This window comes from Lithobates pipiens, unplaced genomic scaffold (genome assembly GCF_037356315.1).
Source record: "Lithobates pipiens isolate NorthernLeopardFrog02 unplaced genomic scaffold, aLitPip1_a1.2 Scaffold_3, whole genome shotgun sequence".
NCBI lineage: Eukaryota > Metazoa > Chordata > Amphibia > Anura > Ranidae > Lithobates > Lithobates pipiens.
In genome coordinates, this window is record NW_027507790.1 from 57179243 (window position 1) to 57205260 (window position 26018).

The following is a 26018-nucleotide window of genomic DNA, read 5'->3' on the forward strand; positions in this document are numbered from 1 at the left end:
ACCAGTTGGTTTTACTAATGTTAAGATACACTGTGACATGTGATGAAGAGAGAGACGGGGAGAGAGAAGAAGAAAAAAAAAGCACAAATACCAGCTCCAGGGCCTTTCTCATTCTTATCCAAACAAAAGCGGCTTTTGAAGTTTAAGCAAGCAAGGCAGAGAGAGGCCTGCAATTGTGTTTTCAGCGTTAAAGCAGGGATTCTCCAGAGAAAGACTTCACAGTTGCCTCATGGGACTCTCGCTACTGGGAATATGAGTAGAGTACCAATTTCTCTTTCAAATACCCCACAGAGCTGGCATAATCCCAAAGGAAAGCGCTGGCTTCTTCAATATTATTATTTATGATTTTTTTTTCTGTTTTCTTTCTTGCTGTACATTTGTTTTACTTATCTTACATCTATAGGCAGAGCTACAAATTACATTCAAATTCACTAGTTCCAGCAGCTTGACATTTGGCAGCAATGGGGCTTTTCATTGCCGACAGTCAAAACACAGAAGAAATAGATGTTCCAATTGTACACAGACTTCCAGGAAAACAAACATACAGTATATGTCCAGGATCTTCAAATTGTAAAAATTCTATACAAATGTACACAGGACCCAGAACGTACAGGAGCCCTGGTTGTCTGCCATACAAATGATTGGTGACACTTTTAGATGCCTTCCATCAGCTTCCAACTGAAAACACTGTTTTTATGGCAATCCACGGTTCATTCACACCCCATTTCCAGAAAATTGAAATCTACACAGAAATTGCCCTTTTCTGCCACTTATTATACTGACTACCACCAAGGTTCTAATTCTTTGGTTGCTTACTACAACTGTGGACTGCTGATCATCAAGGACTATTCACATCTGGGGGTTCAGCCAGATCACTGGCCATCCAAATTTGAAACATCATGTCAAGAAAAGCTGGCCCACCATCTGTCAAAATACCCCAATAGTGCCTACATCTGACAGCATGCAGTCGTTTTTCGGCCAATAATTTTCCACCCAGCTCCTTACATTTTTCAATGAAAGGATGTTGGGCAGCCAAGAGGGCAACCCACTGAGTGGATTTTGGACAGTAAAAAAAAGACAAAATTCACTCCGTGTATGGAGAGCATAACGAGGTTCCCCTCCAAGCCCCTTATACCCACCTTACCAGAGCGCCCTCGCCACTCCTATCTCCTCAGGGGCAACACTGAAATCAGTGGCATTAGCCACCTGGGGGACCAGTAATGGCATTTCCTTGGTCAAGTGTGCTTGGGTATAGCAAGTTGTTTGGCTTGAGCATGAGAGCAGGTCAGTTGCTCCCCAACACCCAGAAGCATTGGGTAGTGCTGAATGCAATTAAAGAAGCACCATAGAAGCACAGGTATGGGGGGGGGGGGTCACAGACACTATGACTTTGCCCTGCAGAGTGTCTTTATAATACTTGTTCCAGTTCTTGGAATTGCTAAGTAGTGAAGCAAGCATGAGGAATGACAGACATTGAACCTGCCCCTTCAAAAACAGATCAGTAGTGTCACCGCTCATATTTATGTCCTGACTGGTACCTGTCATGAAGAAGTACATAGACGTCCACCAATTACCTCTTTCTGAAAGTGCTAGCTGCCTGGCTATCTGCATTTTTTTTTAGTCAATGAGTAGCCAGTTATGACATTTGTTGCACACTTGTTCTAGGTCATGATGCTGAAAAATACTGAAGGCAGGGGATCAGCATGACAATGAGGCAACTAGCATTTTCAAGAGTTCTATTGTGTTCTCCTGGCAGCGACAGATCCCCATGTCCCCCCACCGGGAGAACACAATAGCACTGCGGGAGGGATTCCCCCGTCAACACTGACTGTGTTGATGGGGGAACCGAGTGAAATCATCATCTATGGCCAGCCTAAATCATTTAAGATAACAACTTCCTTAAGGGCTACCTTGACCTTTTTTTTCTTCTAAATTCCAGCTCCCCTATGCACCAATATAGCATTCATGTACTTTTTTTGCAAAAATATCAAAGCTTCCCATAAAATCTGCAGACACGTACCTTACTGTCCTACAACCATGATTCAGAATCTATCTATTGCTTCTGTCTAATGTCCTTACAGACTTTAGAGGAATGTCCTTACAGACTAATACAGCTAGGAGTTGACGAGCTGCTCTCATTAGAACACACCAACCAACAGCCACAGTACGCTCCCCTGGGTGAACCATTGCAGCTATACGTCGGCTTGTTTTCAGACCACTAGGGGGCGCCGAGCGCCACCGGAGCTGATGCGCACGCCTGGCGGTCACGATGACCGTCAGGCACCCACAATCACTCCACACAGAGACAGAACGGAGATCAGTCAATGTAAACAGACATATCGCCATGCTGTCAGGGGAGAGGAGACTGATCTGTTATTCATTCTAAGTATGAACAACAATCGGTCTCCTCACCCAGGCAGTCCCATCTTCCTACAGTTAGAATCACTCCTTAGGACACACAGTTAACCCCTTGATCGCCACCTACTGTTAACTCCTTCCCTGTCAGTGACATTTACACAGTAATCAGTGCCATTTTATAGCACTGATCGCTATATGGTCCCAAAAGAAAGTGTCAAAAGTGTCCGATCTGTCCCCCACAATGTTGCAGTCCTGATAAAAATCACAGCTTATAGCCACTACTATTAAAAAAAAAAAAATAATAATAATAAAAATGGCATAAATATTTTGTAGACGCTATAACTTTTGTGTAAACCAATCAATAAACCCTTAGGCTCGGTTCACAGACGACGCAGCACGACTTGCAGCGCCGCGACCTGCCGCGACCTCAGCGGCGACTTGCAAAACCACTTCTGTATAGAAGTCAATGCAAGTCGCCCGAAGTCGCCGCAATAGTACAGGAACCTTTTTTCTAAGTCGGAGCGACTCGAGTCGCTCCTATTAGAACGGTTCCGTAGTACAGAACGGGGGCGAAGTCGCCTGGACAAGTCGCCCCTGTGTGAACCGAGCCTTATTGCGATTGTTTTTATCAGAAATATGTAAAAGTATACATATTGGCCTAAACTGAAAAATTTGGGGGATATTTATTATAGCAAAAAGCAAAAAGTAAAAAATATTGTTTTTTGTTTTTTTTTCAAAATTGTCCCTCTTTTTTTGTTTATAGTGCAAAAAATAAAAATCGCAGAGGTGACCAATTACCACCAAAAGAAAGCTGTATTTGTGGGAAAAGGACATCAATTTTGTTTTTGTACAAAGTCGCACGCCCGCGCAATTGTCAGTTAAAACAACTCAGTGCTGAACCACAAAAAATGACTGGCCATGAAGGGGCAAACCTTCCAGGGCTGAAATGGTTACATGAAATGCAATCTATCAGTGATCACCGTTCTCATTAAATACATAATCAGATTGCATAGTGTATGGCCATCTTTATACAAGTACATAGAAGGGAGTGGACAGAAACACTCAGCTGTCAAGCCCCGTTCACAACTCTGCATAGTGGGAACTCGCACGCCTCCCTTTTTTTTTTTTTTGCGAGGTGGGGAGGCGTTTTGGAGCATTTTCACTCATCTCACAAAGGGCTGCCCTACACACAGCAATCGCCCCAAAGAAGCTTCAGAACTTTTTTTAAAGCGAAGCTTGGTGCATTTTTTACTGCAATTTTAAATCAGCAGGCTGCCCTATGTGTGTCACAGGAAAAACGAGACACAAAATGTTTCCTTCCAGTAAAAAACGCACCAAGCTCCACTCTAAAAAAAAGTTCTGAAGCTTCTTTGGGGCGATTGCTGTGTGTAGGGCAGCCCATTCAGGTGGACGGTCTGCCCTATCTGTGATGAGTGAAAATGCTCCAAAATGCCTCCCCACCTCGCAAAAAAAAAAAAATTCATGTGGGAGTGCAAGTTCCCGCTATGCACAGATGTGAACGGGGCTTGACAGCTGAGTGTTTCTGCCACTCCCTCCTTCTATAAAGATGGTCATACATTATGCAATCTGAATGTGTATTTAGTGAGAAGGGTGATCACTGATTTATTGCAATTCATTTAAAAACCATGCAGCTGGGAATGGGAAGGTGGATGATGCAGGGTGTGAGCTAATGAGGTCAGCTGGTCAACTCCTTCCTGTGTCATGACCTACAGTCTGTAAGCACATAAGACAGAAGCAATAGATAAGTTTTGAATCATGGATAGAGGACAGTAAGGTACGTGTCTGTAGATTTTATGGAAAGCTGATCATTTTGCAAAAAAAGTACACGAATACTATATTGGTACATAGGGGAGCTGGAATTTAGAAAAAAAAAGTGAACTTAGCCTTTAAAGGAAGAAAACCTTGAGAGAGCCATGCAACTAGCATTTCACGGCCATCATGTTGTTTCTCTGGCGTCAACAGAGCCACTGACTGGGCACACGTCTGAAGATAAAGACTTCTAACTTTCCTGATCCGCATTCTTATTCCAGGTCAGTCACTTAAAGTACAGAAGACAGGGCCGGGATAACCAGCAGTCAACAGCAGTTTCAGATCAGACAGCAGCAATGGCAGCCCCAGTGCTTCTTTCATGATACAAATCTGGCTATGCATATGTGTTATCGCATTCTGGTGCCAGGGCAGGGCAATCGGGGAGGCTGAAGAAGAGCTGGCGACCAACCTCATAAAAAATTTGCCAAGAAAATTCTATGGGAACGGCTCTCAAGCGTACAACACGCTGGACAAGTGTTGGATACGACTGAGTAGACATATACATACAAACATGTTCCAAAGAAACACCCCTGGGTGAGAAGACCCTGATGAACGCTGCCATTCCCTGACTCAAGGTCTACATACTAGCAGTGAAGCAGACCATAGAGTCACAGACCCAAAAGCAGTCTACACTCAGGGGATGGATGTTTTAACTGCAGGCTTAATGCATGTGTTTTGCTTTGTGACGCAGTTATCAATAATCAGTAAGAAGCGTTGTGTAAAAGCTATTCCCCTGTTCTCAGCATAAAAGAAATAACTAAACTATCTTCATCAAAAAACAGGGTTTTCAACACAGTGACAGCTTTGTTCATAGACAATGCTTACCCTATTCGTTCAAATGCCCAAAGTCACATGATGACTTTCCCCATAATAAAAGGGATTGCATGTCAAGGATCAGGCTTGTAACTGTCTATGGGCTGTCGTCACTTTACTGCAAGTTTATAGTCACATGCATGACAAAAAGACTGTGTCCCCGGGTGTGGGGTTAATGATTAGATGGATTATGTACAGTGCAAGTATCTTTCACATCCAAGATCATAGGATACATTGTTACTCTTACAGTATGACACTTCCCTATCATCCTTAGTTCTTATTTTATTAAAATCTATCTACACTTCAGAATCTGACAGTGCGGACACTTTCTCCTTCCAGAAACCATTTTCTGTACACACACAAGGCACTAGAATGGTAAATAACATCAGGAGAAAAATTAGGACATAAACAATACTTTGCTATAATCCATATTAACCATTCAGGATTCAACATCAAACAGTATCCAGTGTGCAGACTACTGAATACTGATTTCCGAATGCTTACTATGGCTTACTGCACATCAGTGCTTTTTGTTTTGTTTTTTACACACGTTTAAAAGAATTAATGGAATCCTTTCCTGGAGAAACATGCTGCCACACTGCCTTCACATTCTGAAAATGCTAGTTGCCTGGCTGACCCTCTGACTTAAAGTGGACTTTCCATACCAATCGGAAGGTCCACTTTTTTTCAAGCCCCCTGCTCTTTAATGCTTCTAGGGAGGCAAGGGTGACAACACCATGCTTTATCAATGCCTCCTGGGAAAGCTGGGTGCGCGAAACCATGGGATTTCGGGGGTTGTCATGCTTGTTTACAAATAGCTTTTCAATGCCATTAAAGTTGTGGGGGGCTTGCAAAAAAATTGGCCTTTTTTTTTTAGAACTTTGAATCACTAACCAAGAAAAACATTCAGACGTTAGTCTTCCTTTCCCGATCACCATTTTTCTCCTGGGTTAGTGAAGCCAGAGGGTCTCCGTAGTATCCAGAAACCTGGCGTTTTCAGAAGCAGGTCTGCAATTGCAGCCCCCGTATTTTTCTCAGCAAAAAGTTCACATTCAACAAAAAGGCCCAGAGAACACCATGCCACCAGCAAAGTCCATAGCACTAAATCAGAGTTTGTTCGTACTGGTCTGGCTTCAGTAAAGTGAACTCTGATTGGGTGTTATGGCTTACTGGATTTTGCTTACATAGTTTTGCACTGATTAATAAAAAAAGCATATTATAGTGTTATTCCATGCAAAAATACATACTTTAGTTTTAGAAGAGGAAGTGTCTTACATTTCCCAGGAATTGTGGTCTCTGAAGGTCTATAATCCCACTATGACAATTACAAGACTCTCCTGCTCTGCTTTATTTGACATCTTGTATCATAGAGAATGCAATTTGCAGAGAACAGAGCCAGATGTTTTGGAGTTCCTTAGGCCCCCATTCACACCTATGTAATTTGCATTGACATGTATTGTGTACACATGTTGTGCATGTGTATTTGAGATGCCAACATTCATTTCTAACGCTCCAACAAACATCCGCATAGCTAAAAACACACATGACCCACAAGGCATACATCAGTACACATCTGTGCAGCATTGCAATGGAACAAATAAAGTACCATGCTCCCTTTTCTGAATAAACCCTCTGCACACTCTTTGCAGTAGCATTTCCATTTGCAGAGCAGAGTAGGACTGGCCACAGAGGGATTACTTTGATGCAGTTGGCCAGCTTAAACATGTATTGCAAAATGTGTGTTAACTATAAATTCCTGTTTTTTTTTTTTCAAAGTTTGCTAAAAGTGTGTATAGCAGTGTGCAGAGGGTTCATCCAGAATTTCCGGTGTCAATGTGGTCAAACCCCTTTAGCACTTGATAGATTATTTACATGTACAAGCTTTTGGGATTTGAGTAGATGTATATCTTGTTTATATTCCTTTTTCTGGTACATTGAGGACCCACACCTAAAAAGGTATGTACAACAAAGCATGCGGTTTTCATAGATGTGAACATGGTCTTCAAGATACAAGAAGCCAGTAGACAACTCCAGCTATAACCAAGATCTCATTTTGTTGGACCATCACTGCACAGGAGACTTCACTTAGACCCCTTTCACACTGAGGGCATTTTGCAGGTGCTATCGCGTTAGAAATAGCGCCTGCAATCCGCCCTCAAACTGCTGCACCATTGTCTCCAGTGTGAAAGCCCGAGCGGTGCGCTGGCAGGATCAACTGCACTTTACAAAGTGCACAGACTTTTTGCCTTTAGTAAATCATCCCCTGTGTTGGGCAAAACTGCTTAGTCCAGCTTAATGAAAATAGTATGAGTGGGCCCTAAGAGCTCATTCCCATAACACTATGTGCTAAAACGGGCTGCTATCAGTTCATGGACAGTAATGCTGAAGTGTGATGTGTGTTTCAGTGCACAACACTGGTTACAAATTTTTTTTTCTTAACCCTTTTATGCTGGCACCAGCCCAGCTAAAGTCCAGTAGGAGGAGCTCCCAATCTTGCTGCAGTACTGACAGCATCAGGAGGCCATCCTACCAGCTCCTGGTCAGGAGTATATGCCTGTGACAGCTCGGTTACATTTCTGGGGGGCGTGATGGAGCGTGCCCTAGACCTACACAGCAACATATACCTGCAGTGGTTGGTCTGTAGTGATGAGCACAGGCGGGTTCGGACACGAGTCTGAATCCACCAGAGCTATCCCACTAGAAAGCTGTTGAAGTTGACAGCCAATCATTGGCAGCTGAGGCATAACCTGCCCCGCAAACTATATATATCACGCCCCTTTCATAGGTGCAGCTCTGGGGCGAGGAACATCTCCGCTGCCTATGATTGGCTGCCTGCTTTCTGGTGGGACAGCTCGGACAGGTTTAGACTTGTGTGCAAACATACCTGAACTCATTCCTAGTAAGAATGCCCTGCCATGGTATAATATATCTATGTATATATCTATCTATAGATAGAGACATACATACACACATACATATATATACACACACACACACACACATACACTGCAGTGGTAAATGGGTTCAACTTTATTTTAAAGAGTTTGTTTCCCTTAACAGAAAAAAATACAATAATTAACAAATGACCATACACCCTTCACATCCCCCTGTCCACACTGTACTTACCTCTGTTGATGCTAAGCGGTCAGTGTCCACACAGCCACTCCAGTAGTCTGAATATCAGAAATTCCTGCTCTTTTCCATGCATTGCTTCTGGGACGGAGCAGAGCGATTCACTGTGCAGGTGCTGACTAATCAGAAACTCTGGTCTGTCCTGGAAGCACTCCACAGAGAAGAGCAGGGATTTTAAACCCTTGGACCACTGCAAGGACACTGACAGCTCAGCATCACTGGAGGTAAGTAAAGTGGGGCCCGGAGGGTTGGGGGTTGGAAGGCTGTATTGTGATAATTCACCTGTAAATTTTTTCTGCAAAGGTGAACTCTGTGGCACAAAGCAACACTTCGCTCCAATCAGCAGCACGGTGGACTGCCATTAAAAATTGTGCTTTCCAATACTCTGCGGTAAAATGCACTCACCACTCCTGGCTGCATTGTGACCATGGCACATAAAAATAAAAAAAAACAATAGTTTTCTATGTGTGCCAGCGGTGGCCTGCACTAATCCAGTGTGGAATACCCAAGGGCCCTAAGGCTTCATGTACACGGGACGCTTTTACAACCTCTCCTCACCGATTTAACTTGACACATAGTACCCAACTTTCAAAACTTCTGTTTTGCAGAGTTTACATGTCACATTTAGCCGAGTTTTGACGTGTTTGCATTTAAAAGCGTTAAAAAAAAAAAAAGTTTATTTTTTCCCCCCAAATAGCCAAAAATGAAAAAAAAAAAATCGCCTGTAAACGAAACACGGCTAAACGCAAGTTATCGCGTTTACAAGCATTTGGCATTTCAAATGCCTCTGAACATCCATCATGAATGCTTTTTTTTCCAAAAATGCTTCTAAGCTCACCAACTATAAACGACCCTGTGTACATGTACTGATAATATAACATAGAGGACTGCAGGGGCAGCTGAAACAAAATGCCCAACTGCTCCAAAAACGTCCGTTTACCAGCAGCAGTGTACATGAGGCCTTAGTGCTTTGAATTACTAACCCAAGCAGGCCTGCCCATTATTATAGTGTGAAAGAGCCATAATAAATATTAGCTCTTGCTAGAAGGGAGATGACACCTGTCAGTTTTACTACTCCAAATCAATGTAGGATACACACGATATAGGCAGTGCATGATCTACAAGTACCTTCCTGCAGTCTGTGTGTAGTGGATCCCTTGCCCTTGACTTTGTGCTGTGCACATATACAAACATGGTGTATGTAAATAGAGGTGATCCAGCCTGCACAGAGTGGACTTTAGTCTTTGAAAAGTCTATTCTTATTGTCCTTGTGAACACAAGCTGCACACCTCACACTTTTACAGATATATAAAATGGGATCACACATCACTGCCAGATTCATAAAAGGGGGTCACACATCAGAAGTCCCGCTATACAAGGAGATCACACACCCTGAGATTTATAGCAGGGGATAACATATCTCTATCAGATCCATAAGAGGGGAGCACACATCAGAGGTCCCTGTCAGATCTATAGGAGGAGATCACTCTTCCACAGATCTATAGGAGGGGATCACTCTTCCACAGATCTATAGGAGGGGATCACTCTTCCACTGATCTATAGGAGGGGATCACTCTTCCACTGATCTATAGGAGGGGATCACTCTTCCACTGATCTATAGGAGGGGATCACTCTTCCACTGATCTATAGGAGGGGATCACTCTTCCACTGATCTATAGGAGGGGATCACTCTTTCACTGATCTATAGGAGGGGATCACTCTTTCACTGATCTATAGGAGGGGATCACTCTTTCACTGATCTATAGGAGGGGATCACTCTTCCACTGATCTATAGGAGGAGATCACTCTTCCACTGATCTATAGGAGGAGATCACTCTTCCACTGATCTATAGGAGGAGATCACTCTTCCACTGATCTATAGGAGGAGATCACTCTTCCACTGATCTATAGGAGGGGATCACTCTTCCACTGATCTATAGGAGGGGATCACTCTTCCACTGATCTATAGGAGGGGATCACTCTTTCACTGATCTATAGGAGGAGATCACTCTTTCACTGATCTATAGGAGGAGATCACTCTTCCACTGATCTATAGGAGGAGATCACTCTTCCACTGATCTATAGGAGGAGATCACTCTTCCACTGATCTATAGGAGGGGATCACTCTTCCACTGATCTATAGAAGGGGATCACTCTTTCACTGATCTATAGGAGGAGATCACTCTTTCACTGATCTATAGGAGGAGATCACTCTTCCACTGATCTATAGGAGGGGATCACTCTTCCACTGATCTATAGGAGGGGATCACTCTTCCACTGATCTATAGGAGGGGAATCACTCTTCCACTGATCTATAGGAGGGGATCACTCTTCCACTGATCTATAGGAGGGGATCACTCTTCCACTGATCTATGTCATATCTATAGGAGGGGATCACTCTTCCACAGATCTATAGGAGGGGATCACTCTTCCACAGATCTATGTCATATCTATAGGAGGGGATCACTCTTCTGCAGATCTATAGGAGGGGATCGCTCATCCACAGATCTATAGGAGGGGATCACTCATTCACAGATCTATAGGAGGGGATCGCTCATCCACAGATCTATAGGAGGGGATCGCTCATCCACAGATCTATGTCATATCTATAGGAGGGGATCACTCATCCACAGATCTATGCCATATCTATAGGAGGGGATCACTCGTCCACAGATCTATGCCATATCTATAGGAGGGGGGATCACTCATCCACAGATCTATGTCATATCTAAAGGAGGGGATCACTCATCCACAGATCTATGCCATATCTATAGGAGGGGATCACTCATCCACAGATCTATGTCATATCTATAGGAGGGGATCACTCATCCACAGATCTATGCCATATCTATAGGAGGGGATCACTCATCCACAGATCTATGCCATATCTATAGGAGGGGATCACTCATCCACAGATCTATGTCATATCTATAGGAGGGGATAACACATGCATAGATCTATAGGAAGGGATCACACAGACAGCCTGGTCACAAACCAATCTGGAAGTGTCATGTGTACAGTAGAGCACACAACTGATTGCAAGCTCTTCCGGCCAGGAGTGTAATCGCAGCTCTCCCATAAACACACCATGACACATGCCACACACCGTGTGTTCATATTGATCCCTCATCACCCCCTTCCCCCTCCTCCTCCTCTTCCCTAAAGAGAAGCCCAAGGTGTGAGCCCAGGAAGGTAGCCTTCCTTCCCTCCAGGCCCCGCTTGGCCCTCCACCCTCCAGCCCGAACAAAGGGCCTCTCTCCGCTCCTACAGACACAAAATCGCTACTTAACTGCACGGCGGCGGCTCCGGGCGGTCTCTATGGGGACGGGCTGACAGCGGAGCACGGAAAGGATACCTCCGCCAAATGCGAGCAACACTCGGATTACTCCGCCGCACCAGCCTCACAAAGAAGTCCCCAGGAGGAGGAGGAGGAGGAAGGGGGATCACACTGATGTACCCAGCCAGGAGAAAGAGAGGCCGAGGAGAAGCCTGCCCTGTGACTACAACCCCCCATACACATATATTATCATCAATAAATCAGCTTCTTTTTTAATATGTAGCTTGAGATGCTATGATTTGCATGCAATCCTCTGGAAAAGTTTTCCTCTAGTGTAACATATCAGTTTTACATGGATGTTGGTGCCTCAAGTGAACCCTTTATGGTGGCCACACACAGAACCACTTTATATAGAATCCTATGTGCCATGGATCTACTGTCCAATCAGAAGATTGAACAGATCAATCAATCTGCAATACACATATCGATAAAATCGAATTATTTACTTTCCTCCAATCAGAATTTTCCATCCAGACTGATCAGAATGTCCATCATTCGGAAGGGAGAGTAAAACTATGTGCTACAGACAAGGGGTGAGCTCCACGTTCAGATCTTTGCATGTTATGTTTTATCATTATTATTATACAGGATTTATAAAGCACTGACAGTTTGCGCAGCACTTTACAACATGAGGGTAGACAGGATAATTTCAATACAATTCAATACAGGAGGGATCAGAAGGCCCTTCTCATTAGAGCTTACAATCTAAGAGGAAGGGTCAAGAGATACAAAAGGTAATAACTTGTTTTTGCTATAATAAATATCCCCCAAAAATATATAAAAAACATTTTATCCTCAGTTTAGGCCAATATGTATTCTTCTACATATTTTTGGTTAACAAAATCACAATAAGCTTTTATTGATTGGTTTGTGCAAAAGTTATAATGTCTACAAAATAAGGAATAGTTTTATGGCACTTTTATTATTATTATTTTTTACTAGTAATGGCGGCGATCAGTGATTTTTATAGGGACTGCAACATTATGGCGGACACATCTGCCAGTTTTGGCGAGATTTTGGGACCATTCACATTTATACATTAATCAGTGCAAGTAAAAATGCATTGATTACTGTGTTAATGTAACTGGCAGTGAAGGGGTTAACCACTAGGTGGCACTGTAGGGGTTAAGTGTGTCCTAGGGAGTGATTCTAACTGTGGGGGGAGGGGCTGTGTGTGACACGACACTGATCACTGCTTCCAATCATAGGGAGCTGTGATCTGTGTCAGTGTTATTAGGCAGAACGGGGAAATGCCTGTTTACATTAGCATTTCTCAGTTCTTCCTCTCCATGAGACAATTGCGGGTAGTCCCGCAGACATCGAGACCGCGGGACCCCTGATCACGCTCACGGAGCTCCTGGTGGGCGCCCGCAAGCCACCTCTTAAATGGCAACGTTCAGGTACGTTAATCTACCTGTACATGCCCTTCTGCCACAGTATATCTGCGTGAGGCGGTTGGGAAGAGGTTAATTCAAATCAGGCCCAAATTTTAAAGAATGACCTCACCCGTACAAAAAAGTGTGTGAGGTCCCCCCAAATTTGATGTGACTCTTCGAGTCTGTCATGGATTTTCAGGGAGAGCCCCACAAAGAAATCAATAAAAAAAAGTGTGGGGTGTTCCCCAAAAATCCACATCAGCACCTTTTTCAAGCTTGCAACCTGGATGGCCAGAAGGGGGAGGGGGGGCTGAGTATGTGTCTCCCCACTCCTTAATCATACTAGGCCATATATCCTCAACATGGGGGGGTCCTTTTCCAAGAGGGAGCCACTGGAAAAGCACCTTGTCCCCATGGTCCAGTGGTTGTGGGGGTCTGCCAAAACGGGAAGTCCCCTATAACAATAAGGGGGCACCCAGATACCTCCTGCAGATGTGAATGAGTACCTAGTACCCCTACTTATTCACAAGAAAATGTAAAGTATATATAAACACATTTTTTGACAAATCCTTTAACAAACAAAAATAGCCCACAATGTGCATTTATCATCAATCACGTCATCCAGTGATGCAGATCCATGTTAATCAAGTCATCTGGTCCTGTTTCTTCACTCGGCCACTCTAGTCCCTGCTGCTAAAATATAAACAAAGGCGTGGGGTCTCCCTAGTGACATCATTGACCAAATATGATTACAACCAGGGAGAAGCACACAAGGGTGATCAATTATTAGTGTGCAAACAGCAGCGTGGCACAAGTGCACCCATGTCAACCTAAAGTCCAGGGAGTTGCCCTGTTTTAGCTCTCTCATTGCACGATGTACAGGCTTTTTCACATACACATAACCATATTCTACATACACATACATACATTACAGAGGGTTACTTTTCACATTGAATTAAAATTAATATAAACAATATACATAAAAGATCTTTATTTATAGTCTGGCATTCTGTCATTCTGTCAGTACCTTCAAGGTTTGATCATATATTGTATATTAATTTATTGTCAACATTGGGAATCACATCACAGGTGCTGTTTGTCTCTTCCTCTGGAGGTGTCAAGATTGTGGCTTCTTGTAAACTCCTTTGGGCTGGATTCCATTCTGGGGAGATGAGGATTGATCATGGATCCCTCTGGATTATCTAATTTATTTAAAACTTCTGGTTATAGGATCTCTATCCCAAATACATCATTTAGCTGTAAATAAACCATTGTTGTGTACATAGATGTGTGTGCACTGTGAAATGTTTTGAATTCTGAGTTGTTGATGAATATACTTTTAGAGCAATAATCCCCCTGAGGAAGACCATGACTGTACGGGTCGAAATGCATTGGGGTATCAACGTGTTTGGCATTCTGTAATGTTATATTTTGCTCCACTGTATCAATATCGTACATATGATGATGGAATTGCTTTTTATTGTATTGTATAACCAGAGCTTATATTTTAACCAACAAATGATACTGAACTTCAATTTTGAATAATAAAGAACTTTTATAAATAATTATCTTTTTTGATCAATTTACTTTGCCGCTAGAAAAAAACCCTTGGGGGAACCATCCCATATTGCAATTTATCAGGGGTGTGCAGCCTCTTCATCTCTCACGTGTGATTTTGTTATTTAGATGGCACAATGTACAAACCTTCATTGATTCCTCTCATTCATCATAGATCAAGAGATCTCTACATGGGAGATTGGTTTATAACAGGGATATGCAATTAGCAGACCTCCAGCTGTTGCAGAACTACAAGTCCCATGAGGCATAGCTAGACTCTGACAGCCACAAGCATGACACCCAAAGGCAGAGGCATGATGGGACTTGCAGTTTTGCAACAGCTGGAGGTCCGCTAATTGCATATCCCTGGTTTATAAGATGATTTAAAAAAAATGCATGACCCGTGGCAAAAACTGGGTGTGGCTAAATTGTGTAAGCGGCATGGCTACTGTGCTACACTTACATAAAAAAACCAACACCAGAGATTTATAATATTATTACAAAAGACAGTACTGTGCAATGGTATGTGAATGGGACCTATAAGTTGGCAACATTTTGGAAACAGTATCCACAACAACAATATACACTGTATCACTATATTTTACACATAGGAATTTATTAGTGTGTTGCAAAGTATGAGCTACTCAGGAAACATGGCTGGATCAGATCTTTGGTTAATTAGAGGAATCAAGGGAGATTTGTACATCACACAGAAAGGGTAAAAAATATGGTAAGCTGGCATAGCTGACGGAGCTTCGATGGGGACTGGAATAGAAAAAAATGGACCAAGTTCAATTTTTTTATGTGGCATCTGTAAAACTACCACAATAATTGTTATGCTGGCTTCACACCTCACAATCTGATTGTAAACTGTACTACAGATTTACCAACAGCTGTATGGTAGAGTAGATATGAACTAAACGGATAATTTAGGGATAAGGTACACTAAAGGCCCATACACACGATCAGACTTTTTGACAACAAACATGCAAATTAGCTGTTTTGGAGCAACATCTGACCATGTGTACGCTCCATCGGACAAACTTTTTCGGTTTTCATCTGACTTTTGTTGGCTTTACGAACGGACAAACTTTCTGGCAACAAAAGTCTGATGGAGCAAAGTCTGATCGTGTGTACAGAAAACCATAGGACTTTTGTACAAAGTACAAACAGGCGTGCTCAGAACCAATGCAAAAGATCAGACAACAATACAGAAGTTGACCAAAGGTGGGCGATAAAGAGCAGAAAAACCACGTGATTTGGTGAAAGTTGGCTGAAAAAGTCCTGCTGTGTGTATGCAATACAAGTTCAGGGCCGACGCCCTTTGTACAAAAATCCAAGGGAAAGTTTGTACAAAGTCCTATCATGTGTATGAGGCTAAAGGATGGCCATACATTCTACAGTTTTCTTGCAAAAGTTCTTTTAGATTTACCAAAACCATATAATATGAGGTCAAACCTATACACTTTGAATGGGTATGCAATCAGGCAGGCCCTTGTACTACATAGTGGTAGGTAAATCTAAAGGAAATTGAACAAGAAGACTTAAGGCTTGGTGCACACTTGTTGCGTGATTTTGCCAGGCAACTTGAGTACTACTTTGATAGCAGTATAGAATAGAAGTCAGCATAGGCGTGCGCACGGAGGTGTGCCGGATGTGCCTGGGCACACCCCAATGCCCAGGGCTTTTTTGCTGGCAGGATCTCCATTCTGGCACCTCTGCTGATGGACAATGAGAACTCTTCGACTATGCGAGTGGGACTGTTTTTTATTTGGCTGAACGCAGAGTGAGCAGGCAAGCGGCCAGAGTTTCCGATGCTACTTCTATAGTTCCGGCTACTGCATCCCTAACAGCTGAATATCACTCTGCCGCCTGCTGTCAGGGATGCTATAGCCACAACTATAGAGGTAGCATCGGGGCTGGATTAAGCCCACTGTTTTTAAACAAGACCTGCCCGCTGCCACAGCGGGGCTTCCAGGCCACCACTGCCCTTTGTCCAAGAAAAGTATTTACCAGGACCGTCCCAGGTGGAGGATTAGGTAGCCTTTTCCTCCCTGCTCTGTCTCCGAGTGCCCCTTCCACCCTGCAGTACCGATAACGCAACAACCTGAGGCGAGGAGGATGTGCCAGGACTCAGGAAATGTTACTGGTAAGGGGGGAGTTGGGGGACAGACTTTAGCAGTGTGTGTGTGTGTTTGTGTGTGTGTGTGTGTGTGCGGCTCTGCAGCAGGCAGGGAGAGAGGGGGTTGTAGTGATTTTCATCTATCCTCTGAATTCTTTCATTTGTTGCATTGAACAGCTACGGTAGTAAGAAGTATGTGTATCACTGTTCACATGTTCAAGAATGTTCTTCTCATCATATGAATATAAGCCAACATGCTCTTTGGTTCCCAATCACTATGCAATGTTCTGTAACTGAAGTCCAGGATATGTCATGGGTAACCTACCCATAGTACAGCCGTGTTAAATTAATGGCAGTGAGGAAGTCTATTACTGCTGGTGGGATCTATTGTTTCTGGGGGGTCAATTGTTGATGGGAGAATACTACTGTTACGGGAGGGGGCTTATGTTGCTGGTTACAAGAAAGTATATTGATACTGGATGATGGAAGATCTATTGTCGCTGGGGGATATTTTCTTGTGGGGTGATCTATTGTAGCTGGGGATCTATTGTTACTGGGAGGGATCTATTGTTAATGGGAGGGATCTATTGTTAATGGGAGGGATCTATTGTTACTGGGAGGGATCTATTGTTACTGGGAGGGATCTATTGTTACTGGGAGGGATCTATTGTTAATGGGAGGGATCTATTGTTAATGGGAGGGATCTATTGTTACTGGGAGGGATCTATTGTTACTGGGAGGGATCTATTGTTAATGGGAGGGATCTATTGTTACTGGGAGGGATCTATTGTTAATGGGATGGATCTATTGTTACTGGGAGGGATCTATTGTTAATGGGAGGGATCTATTGTTACTGGGAGGGATCTATTGTTAATGGGAGGGATCTATTGTTAATGGGAGGGATCTATTGTTAATGGGAGGGATCTATTGTTACTGGGAGGGATCTATTGTTACTGGGAGGGATCTATTGTTAATGGGAGGGATCTATTGTTACTGGGAGGGATCTATTGTTAATGGGATGGATCTATTGTTACTGGGAGGGATCTATTGTTAATGGGAGGGATCTATTGTTAATGGGAGGGATCTATTGTTGCTGGGGGTGTCTGTTGTTGCTGGGGAGATCTATTGTTTCTGGTGAATCTATAGTTCCCGTGAGGGATCTATGGTTGCTGGGGAAATGTCTTGTTCTTGGGGGATCTATTGTTGCTGGGGGATCTAACAAATGTATTTAATGCAGTAAATACAATTCAGGATATTAAAACATGGCACTTATATAATATATATAATAATATACTTACTGTGCAGTTTTTAAAATTGCTTATTTGATTCAGAGATTTATTTAAAAGCTTTGTTTATGTTAAAAGATTATTTAATTAATAAGTTAAAAAAATGATGTTTGTTTACATTGATAATTTTTTTTAATTAAAAATGTTTTCATACATTTTAAAATGTTTGTTAACATTTATTTATAAGAGTGTGTGTGTGTGTGTGTGTGTTTGAATGTATGTATATGTGTATATATATATATATATATATATATATATATACACACATACGCACGTGTGTTTGAGCTTTGGTTTGAGGTGCACACCCTAATGCAATAGGCTGGGCATGCCTATGAAAGTCAGATAGAAGTCACCTTGAAGTAGTAGAGGAACCTTTTCAGAAGTCGGTTGCGTCCCCCCTCTAAGAATTAAAAGTCAGCAGCTACAAATACTGTAGCTGCTAACTATTACTATTAGGACACTTACCTGTCAGGCATCCAGCAGTGTCCTCACCCACGCCGATTCTTGCATCGACTCTCATATGCTGGCGCTGCCGTCTTGGCTAAGGGAAACTGGCAGTGAAGCCGTGCAGTTTTACAGTAGGTGCATGTGTGAATCGCGCTGCACTCTGTGAATGGGCCAGCTGTGGGGGAAGGAGTGGCGAAATGAGCCGAATGTGGGAGTGGGTATCTGTCAAAACCAGGTACCCACTCCCCCCCCCAAAAGGTGCCAAATGTGGCAGCGGAGGGAGGGGAGGCAGACAAGCGGAGTTTCCCCTTTTGGGTGGAGGTCTACTATAAGACAGCTCTCATTGACTAAAATGGGATTCACGCAACTTGGGGTCTTACAAATCGGGTCGCAAGTTGCGGCTGTGTGAACCGAGACTTAAGCTTCTACTGAAACCTACAAAATTTCAACTATGTAGCCCTAGCCTATCCCTTGGGACAGCTCTTGTACAAAATAACCCCAAGGTGCCATTCATACCAATGGCATCATGGTAACTCATCCTAAAACACGCATTTTACTAGGCTTTGGGTGCTAATAATTCAGAATGATACCCTAACCCACTTGTACAGTGGCTGACAATGTATGTCATACAGCCCACCACAGAGCTTCCTTAGGTCCTCTTACTTATAGCCTTTTTTACATCAGCAAAAGAGCATCAGGGAAGTCAGCCTGGCCAGCAGCTCTTTCTGTTGTATCTGTGCACTACTCAACTTTTTCTTGGAATATCAGATATGATAGAATATGTACTTCACTATGCTGGGCTGATATCATAATCCTTCCTTGACAGAACCATCTCCCATGACACCAATACCCCTGTGCATGCTGCATTAAGCTGTTGAACTACACATGTGCAATGTTTCTTGTATAACAACAGCTTGTGCAAGTAAGGAGAAAGAGGTGCTATATGCTTTTAGTGTATTATTAATAATTTATCTTAGATTTATTAATCTCGCAGCTTCCTGTTGGATTTTAATTCCACTTTAGGGCCTTGTACACTATACACAAGGTTGTTTTAGTAAATAGAATTTAAAATATTAACTATTACACAACTCTGCAAAGAGCTACATCACCAACTCAATTGCAAAATGTTACCCAGTGTGTCCGCTTTACTTCTCTCAAGACCTTCTGTTCTCCAGCTCCTTGTCACCTCCTACCGTGGTCACCTCTAGGACTTCTTCAAAGTCTCTTCCCCCTGGAACTCCCTACCCCATTCTCTCTAGCTATCTTCTACTCTGTTGGCCTTTGGACAATCCCTGAAAACTCATTCCTTTGGGAAAGCTTAACCAACCTCTGCCTAAAAGTTGAACTCTTACTTTCTCTATCACCTTATCCCCTCTGTTATTACCTTTTGTATCACTTGTCCATTGTAGATTGTAAGTTCTCACAAGCAGAGCACTTCTAACCCCGTTTTCTATTGTTGCATTGTAACTGTACTGTCTCACTTTATATTATGTTGCAAAAACTGTTGGCACCATATCAATTATTTATAATAAAAGTAATAATAAAGATAATTTCTGTTGCTATGATAATCATATTTGGCAAGGTATTTAAAAAAAAAAACACTAGACAGCTTTCTCAAAGCCATTATAAAAGACCTGTGATGAGAGAAGTTCAGACTGCCATTGCTGACTTCTTCTAAAAATGACAGTTGCCTGGCTGTCTTGAGATGCTCTTTGCCGTACTGACCGATAACATGTATCCAGGTCAGGAGTTCTCACTTATAAGTTGTGTGTTTGCTATAAGGTAGTGTATTATAGGATAAGTTCACCTTTGGGAACATGTTTCCATCTGTTTTTATAGTGGAACATGTAACAGGTTCCCACTGCTGCAGCTGTTGTTCTGTATCAGCCACTCACCAATCCCCTCTCTCCCTGTGACAACAATACAGGGAGAAGTTCCCCGTACCAGCTGTAACTTTCTGAAAAGATCGAGGCTGCATTTTGGCAGTTCATTGAGTTTTCTTATCAGTGTAAAACCGCCTGCCTGTACAAGCAGACAGATACAATGACAGTGTGCAGGAGTCCTGCATGGCACCGGCTATCTGCTGAACGATGGTGCAATGCTTTTCAGGCTCCTACAGAAAAAAATAAATAGTAAATGCATAAAATTATGCTTGTATACCCAGCATAAGCCACAGACAGCCAGGCAACTTTTTTTTTTTAATTCACATATTTTTTTTATGTGGCTTTATTTACTTTTTCTGAGACGTATTCTTCTGCTTAAAGTGAGACAGTCATAAGAGGGGGGTTGGCATAAATGTGCCTTTTCCAGAAAAAATGCTAGTTGCCTAGCTTTGTCTAACTTAAAGTATAACTAAAACTGGAATAAGGTACACAGCAGTTTTTTTTTTAAAGCACACACAGGGGAACACTGCATTAACTGCATTATTATTAACAGAGGGGATTGGAGAGACTTTACACTGTTATTCTATCATCAGGAGGGAAGATTTGGGAGCTGACAGACAGGGACAGAGGGGGGAGAGGACAGAGGAGAGCAGCGGATGACGGAGGCACGTAAACTGACCACAGTGTCAGGGCTCAGCAGTCATGATAAACCGTGGTATGTTTACAGGGGGGAGGACAGAACCAGGCATGATCAGCTAGGTATTTCAGGTGATACAGAGGGGGCAAATTACACAGCGCAATTACTCTGCAGTATAACATCCTTTAAAGGAACAGGATCCATTTTATTTAGGGTTACAAATACTTTAAAACCCTCCCTTATTTAATCCTAAATAATTTTTTTAAGTTCAAATGTAAGTACTTAGTTGCAGACCTAGAATACCTGCTTTAAATGAGTGTCAGAAAAGTGTCAGACTTCCTTATGTCTAACCCCAAATCATCAGCATGACAGCCAGGGAACTAACAATCTCTGAAGCACAGCTCAGCAATGGCAGCCTCCATTAATCTATCATGACAGATTCTCATTATTAAGGGGAAAAATATAAATCTGTCATCAGCAAGACTTGCCTAATTAGAATATTGACTGAGTATACAGACACATGACTGGTTAAGCAGACGTGAACTGTTGTTTTAGAGCTTGTATTAATGCAACATGCTTTCAGGTGCATTCAGCTTCCACTTCAGATCAGAATAGCATGCTTTACAGTTATTTGGACCTGACATCCTTCCAAGTAGTCTTGATGTGAACAATTCCCATAGTCACAATCCCACACACTTCTACTATGTATAAAGCTGGCCATACACTGATTAACATTCAGCAGGGACGGCTGACTTTCAATCAGTATGTGTCCATCCGCGCTGAACAGAAGTCAATCGTTTGATCGACTTCTGATAAAGGGACATGTTTGAAAAATGTTCTCAATCAGTGGCTGCAACCAATCAGCTGCAGATCAGTGTATTCTGACAGCGGCGGGTGCAGCTGTCAGAATACTATGTCCCAGGAGGAAAGGGGGGTTGCTCCATCCACCTTGATTGTTTTTTTGTTCTGCCCACTGGCTGAATGAATAAGAATAAACTAACTGTGTATGGCTAGCCTAATTCATGTGCCTTATGTATATATACTGTATTTGTTGACAGTAGTAGCTGCTATTTTTCATCCTGACAGGTTCTCTTTAAGTGACAAGCTTAATGTGTCAGCACTCATTTTTATATCCTGACAGCTTTCCTTTAATAAGTGTCAGGCCTGATGATAAGATATTCAGAGAATAGATTTAAAATAATGTGAATCTTCAAGGCCTGAAGTCAGAGGACAAAACACAGAGGGTTCTTTAATATGCTGCTGACCTCCCTGTCAGATAAGGGTTTACATCCACAATCCTACAGATTACAATCAATTCCACTAATACCACATCTCAGACTGATTACACAGTGTTCACAATATTAAACTGAGGTGGCTTTTCCTCTCCAGTGGTCCTGTTATGGGGGATTAAAATATACTGTAATTAACTGTTCTGCATCCTCACTTCATGAATATATGCTCTGTGAGTTTCTAGACATTAAATAGATCTCCCAGAAAATAGGTCTCATTTGCTTTTTTTGAAATGTAGCATTTCTTAGAATTTCCCCAGTCATATGTTGAATCATCTGATCTCTCAAACGGGTTTTTATCTGCTGTTCTGGTATTGTGTGACCTCCCCTGTTGGACCTCCTATATCTGCTCCTGTTAATCAATGCCTCCCGCAGTTCAGTCTAGAAGCACTGTGAAGTAGCAGCTTGAAGCCGGAGCGCTGGAATCCATATGCAACAACGATAAGGGAAACCTGTGGAACCTTAACACACTCAAAATGTTTCCTAGAGAGAACAAATAAGCAGCTGGGTACTTGGCTCATCGGTGGCCTACAGTTGCTCTTTAATACACCTGCAGCCATGGCCAAAAGTTTTGAGAATGACGCAAATATTCATTTTCACAAAGTCTGCTGATTCAGTGTTTTTAGATCTTTTTGTCAGATGTTTCTAGGGTATACTGAAGTATAATTACAAGCAATTCATAAATGTCAAAGCCTTTTACTTACAGTTACATTAAGTTTATGCAAAGAGTCAATATTTGCAGTGTTGACCCTTCTTTTTCCAGACCTCTGCGATTCACCCTGGCATGCTATCAATCAACTTCTGGGCCACATCTTGACTGATGGCAGCCCATTCTTGCATAATCAGTGCTTTGAGTTTGTCAGAATGTGTGGTGTATTTTTCGTTTACCTGCCTCTTGAGGATTGACCACAAGTCGAGGTTTGGGGAGTTTCCTGGCCATGGACCCAAAATGTTGATGTTTTGTTCCTCAAGCCACTTAGTTATCAATTTTGCCTTATGGCAAGGTGCCCCATCATGCTGGAAAAGACATTGTTTGTCACCAAAACAGTTTTGGATGGTTGGGAGAAGTTGCTCTCGGAGGATGTTTTTGTACCATTCTTTATTCATGGCCGTGTTCTTAGAAAAAATTGTGAGTGAGCCCACTCCCTTGGCTAAGAAGCAACTCCACACATGAATGGTCACAGGATGCTTTCCTGTTGGCATGAAACAGGACTGATGGTTGCACTTACCTTTTCTTCTCTGGACAAGGTTTTTTCCGGATGCCTCAAACAATTTGAATGGGGATTCATCAGAGAAAATGTCCTTAGCAGTCCAATCCCTGTACCTTTTGCAGATTAGTCTGTCCCTGATATTCTTTCCAGAGAGAAGTGCTTCTTTGCTACCCTCAAAGCCATCATTAATATTTATTGGACCCTGGGCAAAACTTTTCTTGCCCCCCCCCCGCTCTGAGACATTCAATAAATAGCAGCTAGGTTCAAAATCTGTTTACCGAATCAGATCAAGCACCTATTGTGATTGGTTGCCAGAGGTTACATTATTATTATCATTACCGCTCACTGACTTGTTGCTAGAGGTTACACCACACATTACGCTCACTGATTAGTTGCTAGAGGTTACAGCACATGATTTCTGCTTGTTGTTTGGTTGCTAAAGATTAATGTGGATATGACCTCAGGGGGCATGATATACACATCAATTCCAACGGCCGCCACTATTTATATATGAATATGTAATTTACATGTAAACACATGGTCTTCAGGTGAGTCATCTGTACACAACAATAGGGCAGAGCTGGGCAGCATTAGTAGCAGCACTTCACACTGAGATATTGGGACACACCACAGGACTAAAACCTCATGGGACAAGGGAATTTAAACCAGGATAGTTGACAAGTATGAGGCAGCTGCTTTGGGCCCCACAACCATGACAGGGCCCAGGGCAGCTGCCCCTTTTGCCCTGCCTTAAAAACAGCCCTGGCTGCCCTACTTGACAGCAGGCCATCCTCCAAAAGTCTTCACCTCACTGTGCATGCAGATGCACTCCCACCTGCCTGCTGCCATTCCTGAGCAAGCTGTCATCGAATAAAAGAAGCATCCGGCAACTCCATAACATCAAGCATATTTATTTTCAAGCCTTCACAGTGAGTACAGTCAGAAGCAGACTAGTTTCGGCGATAAACCTTGTTCACAGCAAGCTCATGCCCTGGTTGTGCCCCGATCCCGCAGCTGAATCAACTGTAGGAGATGGTCCTAGCACTTGCTGGACTTAATTTGGGTACAGTGTTGCCTGGGTAGGAAGTATGTGAAAATGCCCTGTATTGAAGTGGTTAATTGTGACATTCAGCCGACTAATACCAGTATTTTATAGTACTATAGGTTTTGTTGATTTTTATTATATCTATATGTAATTTTATCTATGCATTTTATTTCAGTGATTAACACATGATTAAATAATGAACACACTTTGCTGGAACACTTGTGTTAAATGTTTCTTTGGGGTTTATTTACTAAAGGCAAATCCACTTTTCACTACAAGTGCACTGCATGTGCACTTGGAAGTACACTTTGAAGTGCAGTCGCTGTAGATCTGAGGGGGGCATGCAAGGAAAATAAAAAACAGCATTTTTGTTTGTACATGATTAGATGATAGAAATCAGCAGAGCTTCCCCTCATTTCAGATCTTCCCCTCAGATCTACAGCAACTGCACTTCCAAGTGCACTTTCAGTGCACTTGTAGCGCAAAGTGGATTTCCCTTTAGTAAATAAACCCCTGTGCATTTTGCAAAGTGCGGTTGCACACTGCAAGTGCAGTTGCTCCAGATCTTAGTAAATGAACAGAAGCTCTGCTAACTGATTATCCAATCACGTGCAAGCAAAAATACTGTTTTGTTTTACTTTCCTTGCACGTAAATGGGTATTCTTTGCAAAGTGAAGCTTTACCTCATTTACAAAGCTTTGGAGCTGCTGCCCTTGCAGTGTGCAACTGCACTTTGCAAAGCACAGTCTCAACCCCTGTGTCTCTTCACAAAGATTAATATATTGAATGAAAACATCTGTTCCTAAGAAAAAGGACTGAGGGGGGGGGGGGGGGGTATGATTGCATGAACATACATCTTTATGCTAGCTGCAGATTTACAGGTCACATCCAGAGAGCAATAGGCTGAAAGAGACCTGCTCATCCTCTCACAAGTCTATGCAGTGTCAGAACCTACTGTGATACCCAGTAAGGGATTGTGCCAACTCCCTGGGAAGTTTTCCAATAGGTTGAAAAATCTTAATTTGTGGCAATAAGCACTACTTATTGCTAGTGACACTTTTTGCCATCCCCTAGTCTCATAAAAATAATGCTCACGCTCAAAATGATCAGCAGTGCTCGCCTTCATTCTGCTGTTTATGGTCCACCTTAGAAGTATGGCATTGTTAGGCAAAATAAAATGAATGAGAAGAAGAAATCTCAATCTTGTGCTGTCTTATGGCTTTTTAGCTTCTGATTTCTGTTAACCCTGATTCAGCCTGACTAAAGCAACACTCACTAATTAAAAAAGAAGAGCCGCTCTCTGCAAAGGAAACACTTGTTAACTACCTGTGTTGCTACTCACACCAACTCTTCTCTGTTGAAGAAAGAAGGTTGCTAGAAAAATAAAAAAACATGCGCATAGACACGTCTGGGAGTGTTGGATGCTGGCACTCCCCACTGCAGTCTGTGGTTTCACCTGCCTGGTCCATGCCACTGCATGACATCATAGTGGGAGACCAGGAAGTATGCCCCATGCCTGCCCACACGGGAGCTCCTCTTTCGCGTTTTTTAAACTAGTGTAAACAGAGTGGCTTTAAGTCTTATTTTAAAGGAAATACACATATGAGAGTCCAGTTTGCTGCATCTGTGTTTTTTTTTAAGTTTCTGGCAATTATTTTTTTTTTCCAATATAATTTTATTAGTTAATTTCAATAA

At 42.5% G+C, this 26018-nt stretch overlaps 1 protein-coding gene across 8 annotated transcripts in view; it reads right to left on the bottom strand.

Annotated features, from left to right (window-relative positions):
* FBRSL1 (fibrosin like 1) overlaps window positions 1-11538 on the bottom strand; it is a 717476-nt gene extending 705938 nt beyond the window's left edge. For all 8 annotated transcript variants that reach the window (XM_077461733.1, XM_077461732.1, XM_077461735.1 and 5 more), the window contains exon 1: window positions 11424-11538. The gene's annotated coding sequence lies outside the window, so the exon portion shown is untranslated. The remainder of the gene's footprint in view (window positions 1-11423) is intronic.
* Between the last annotated feature and the right edge of the window lie 14480 nt (window positions 11539-26018).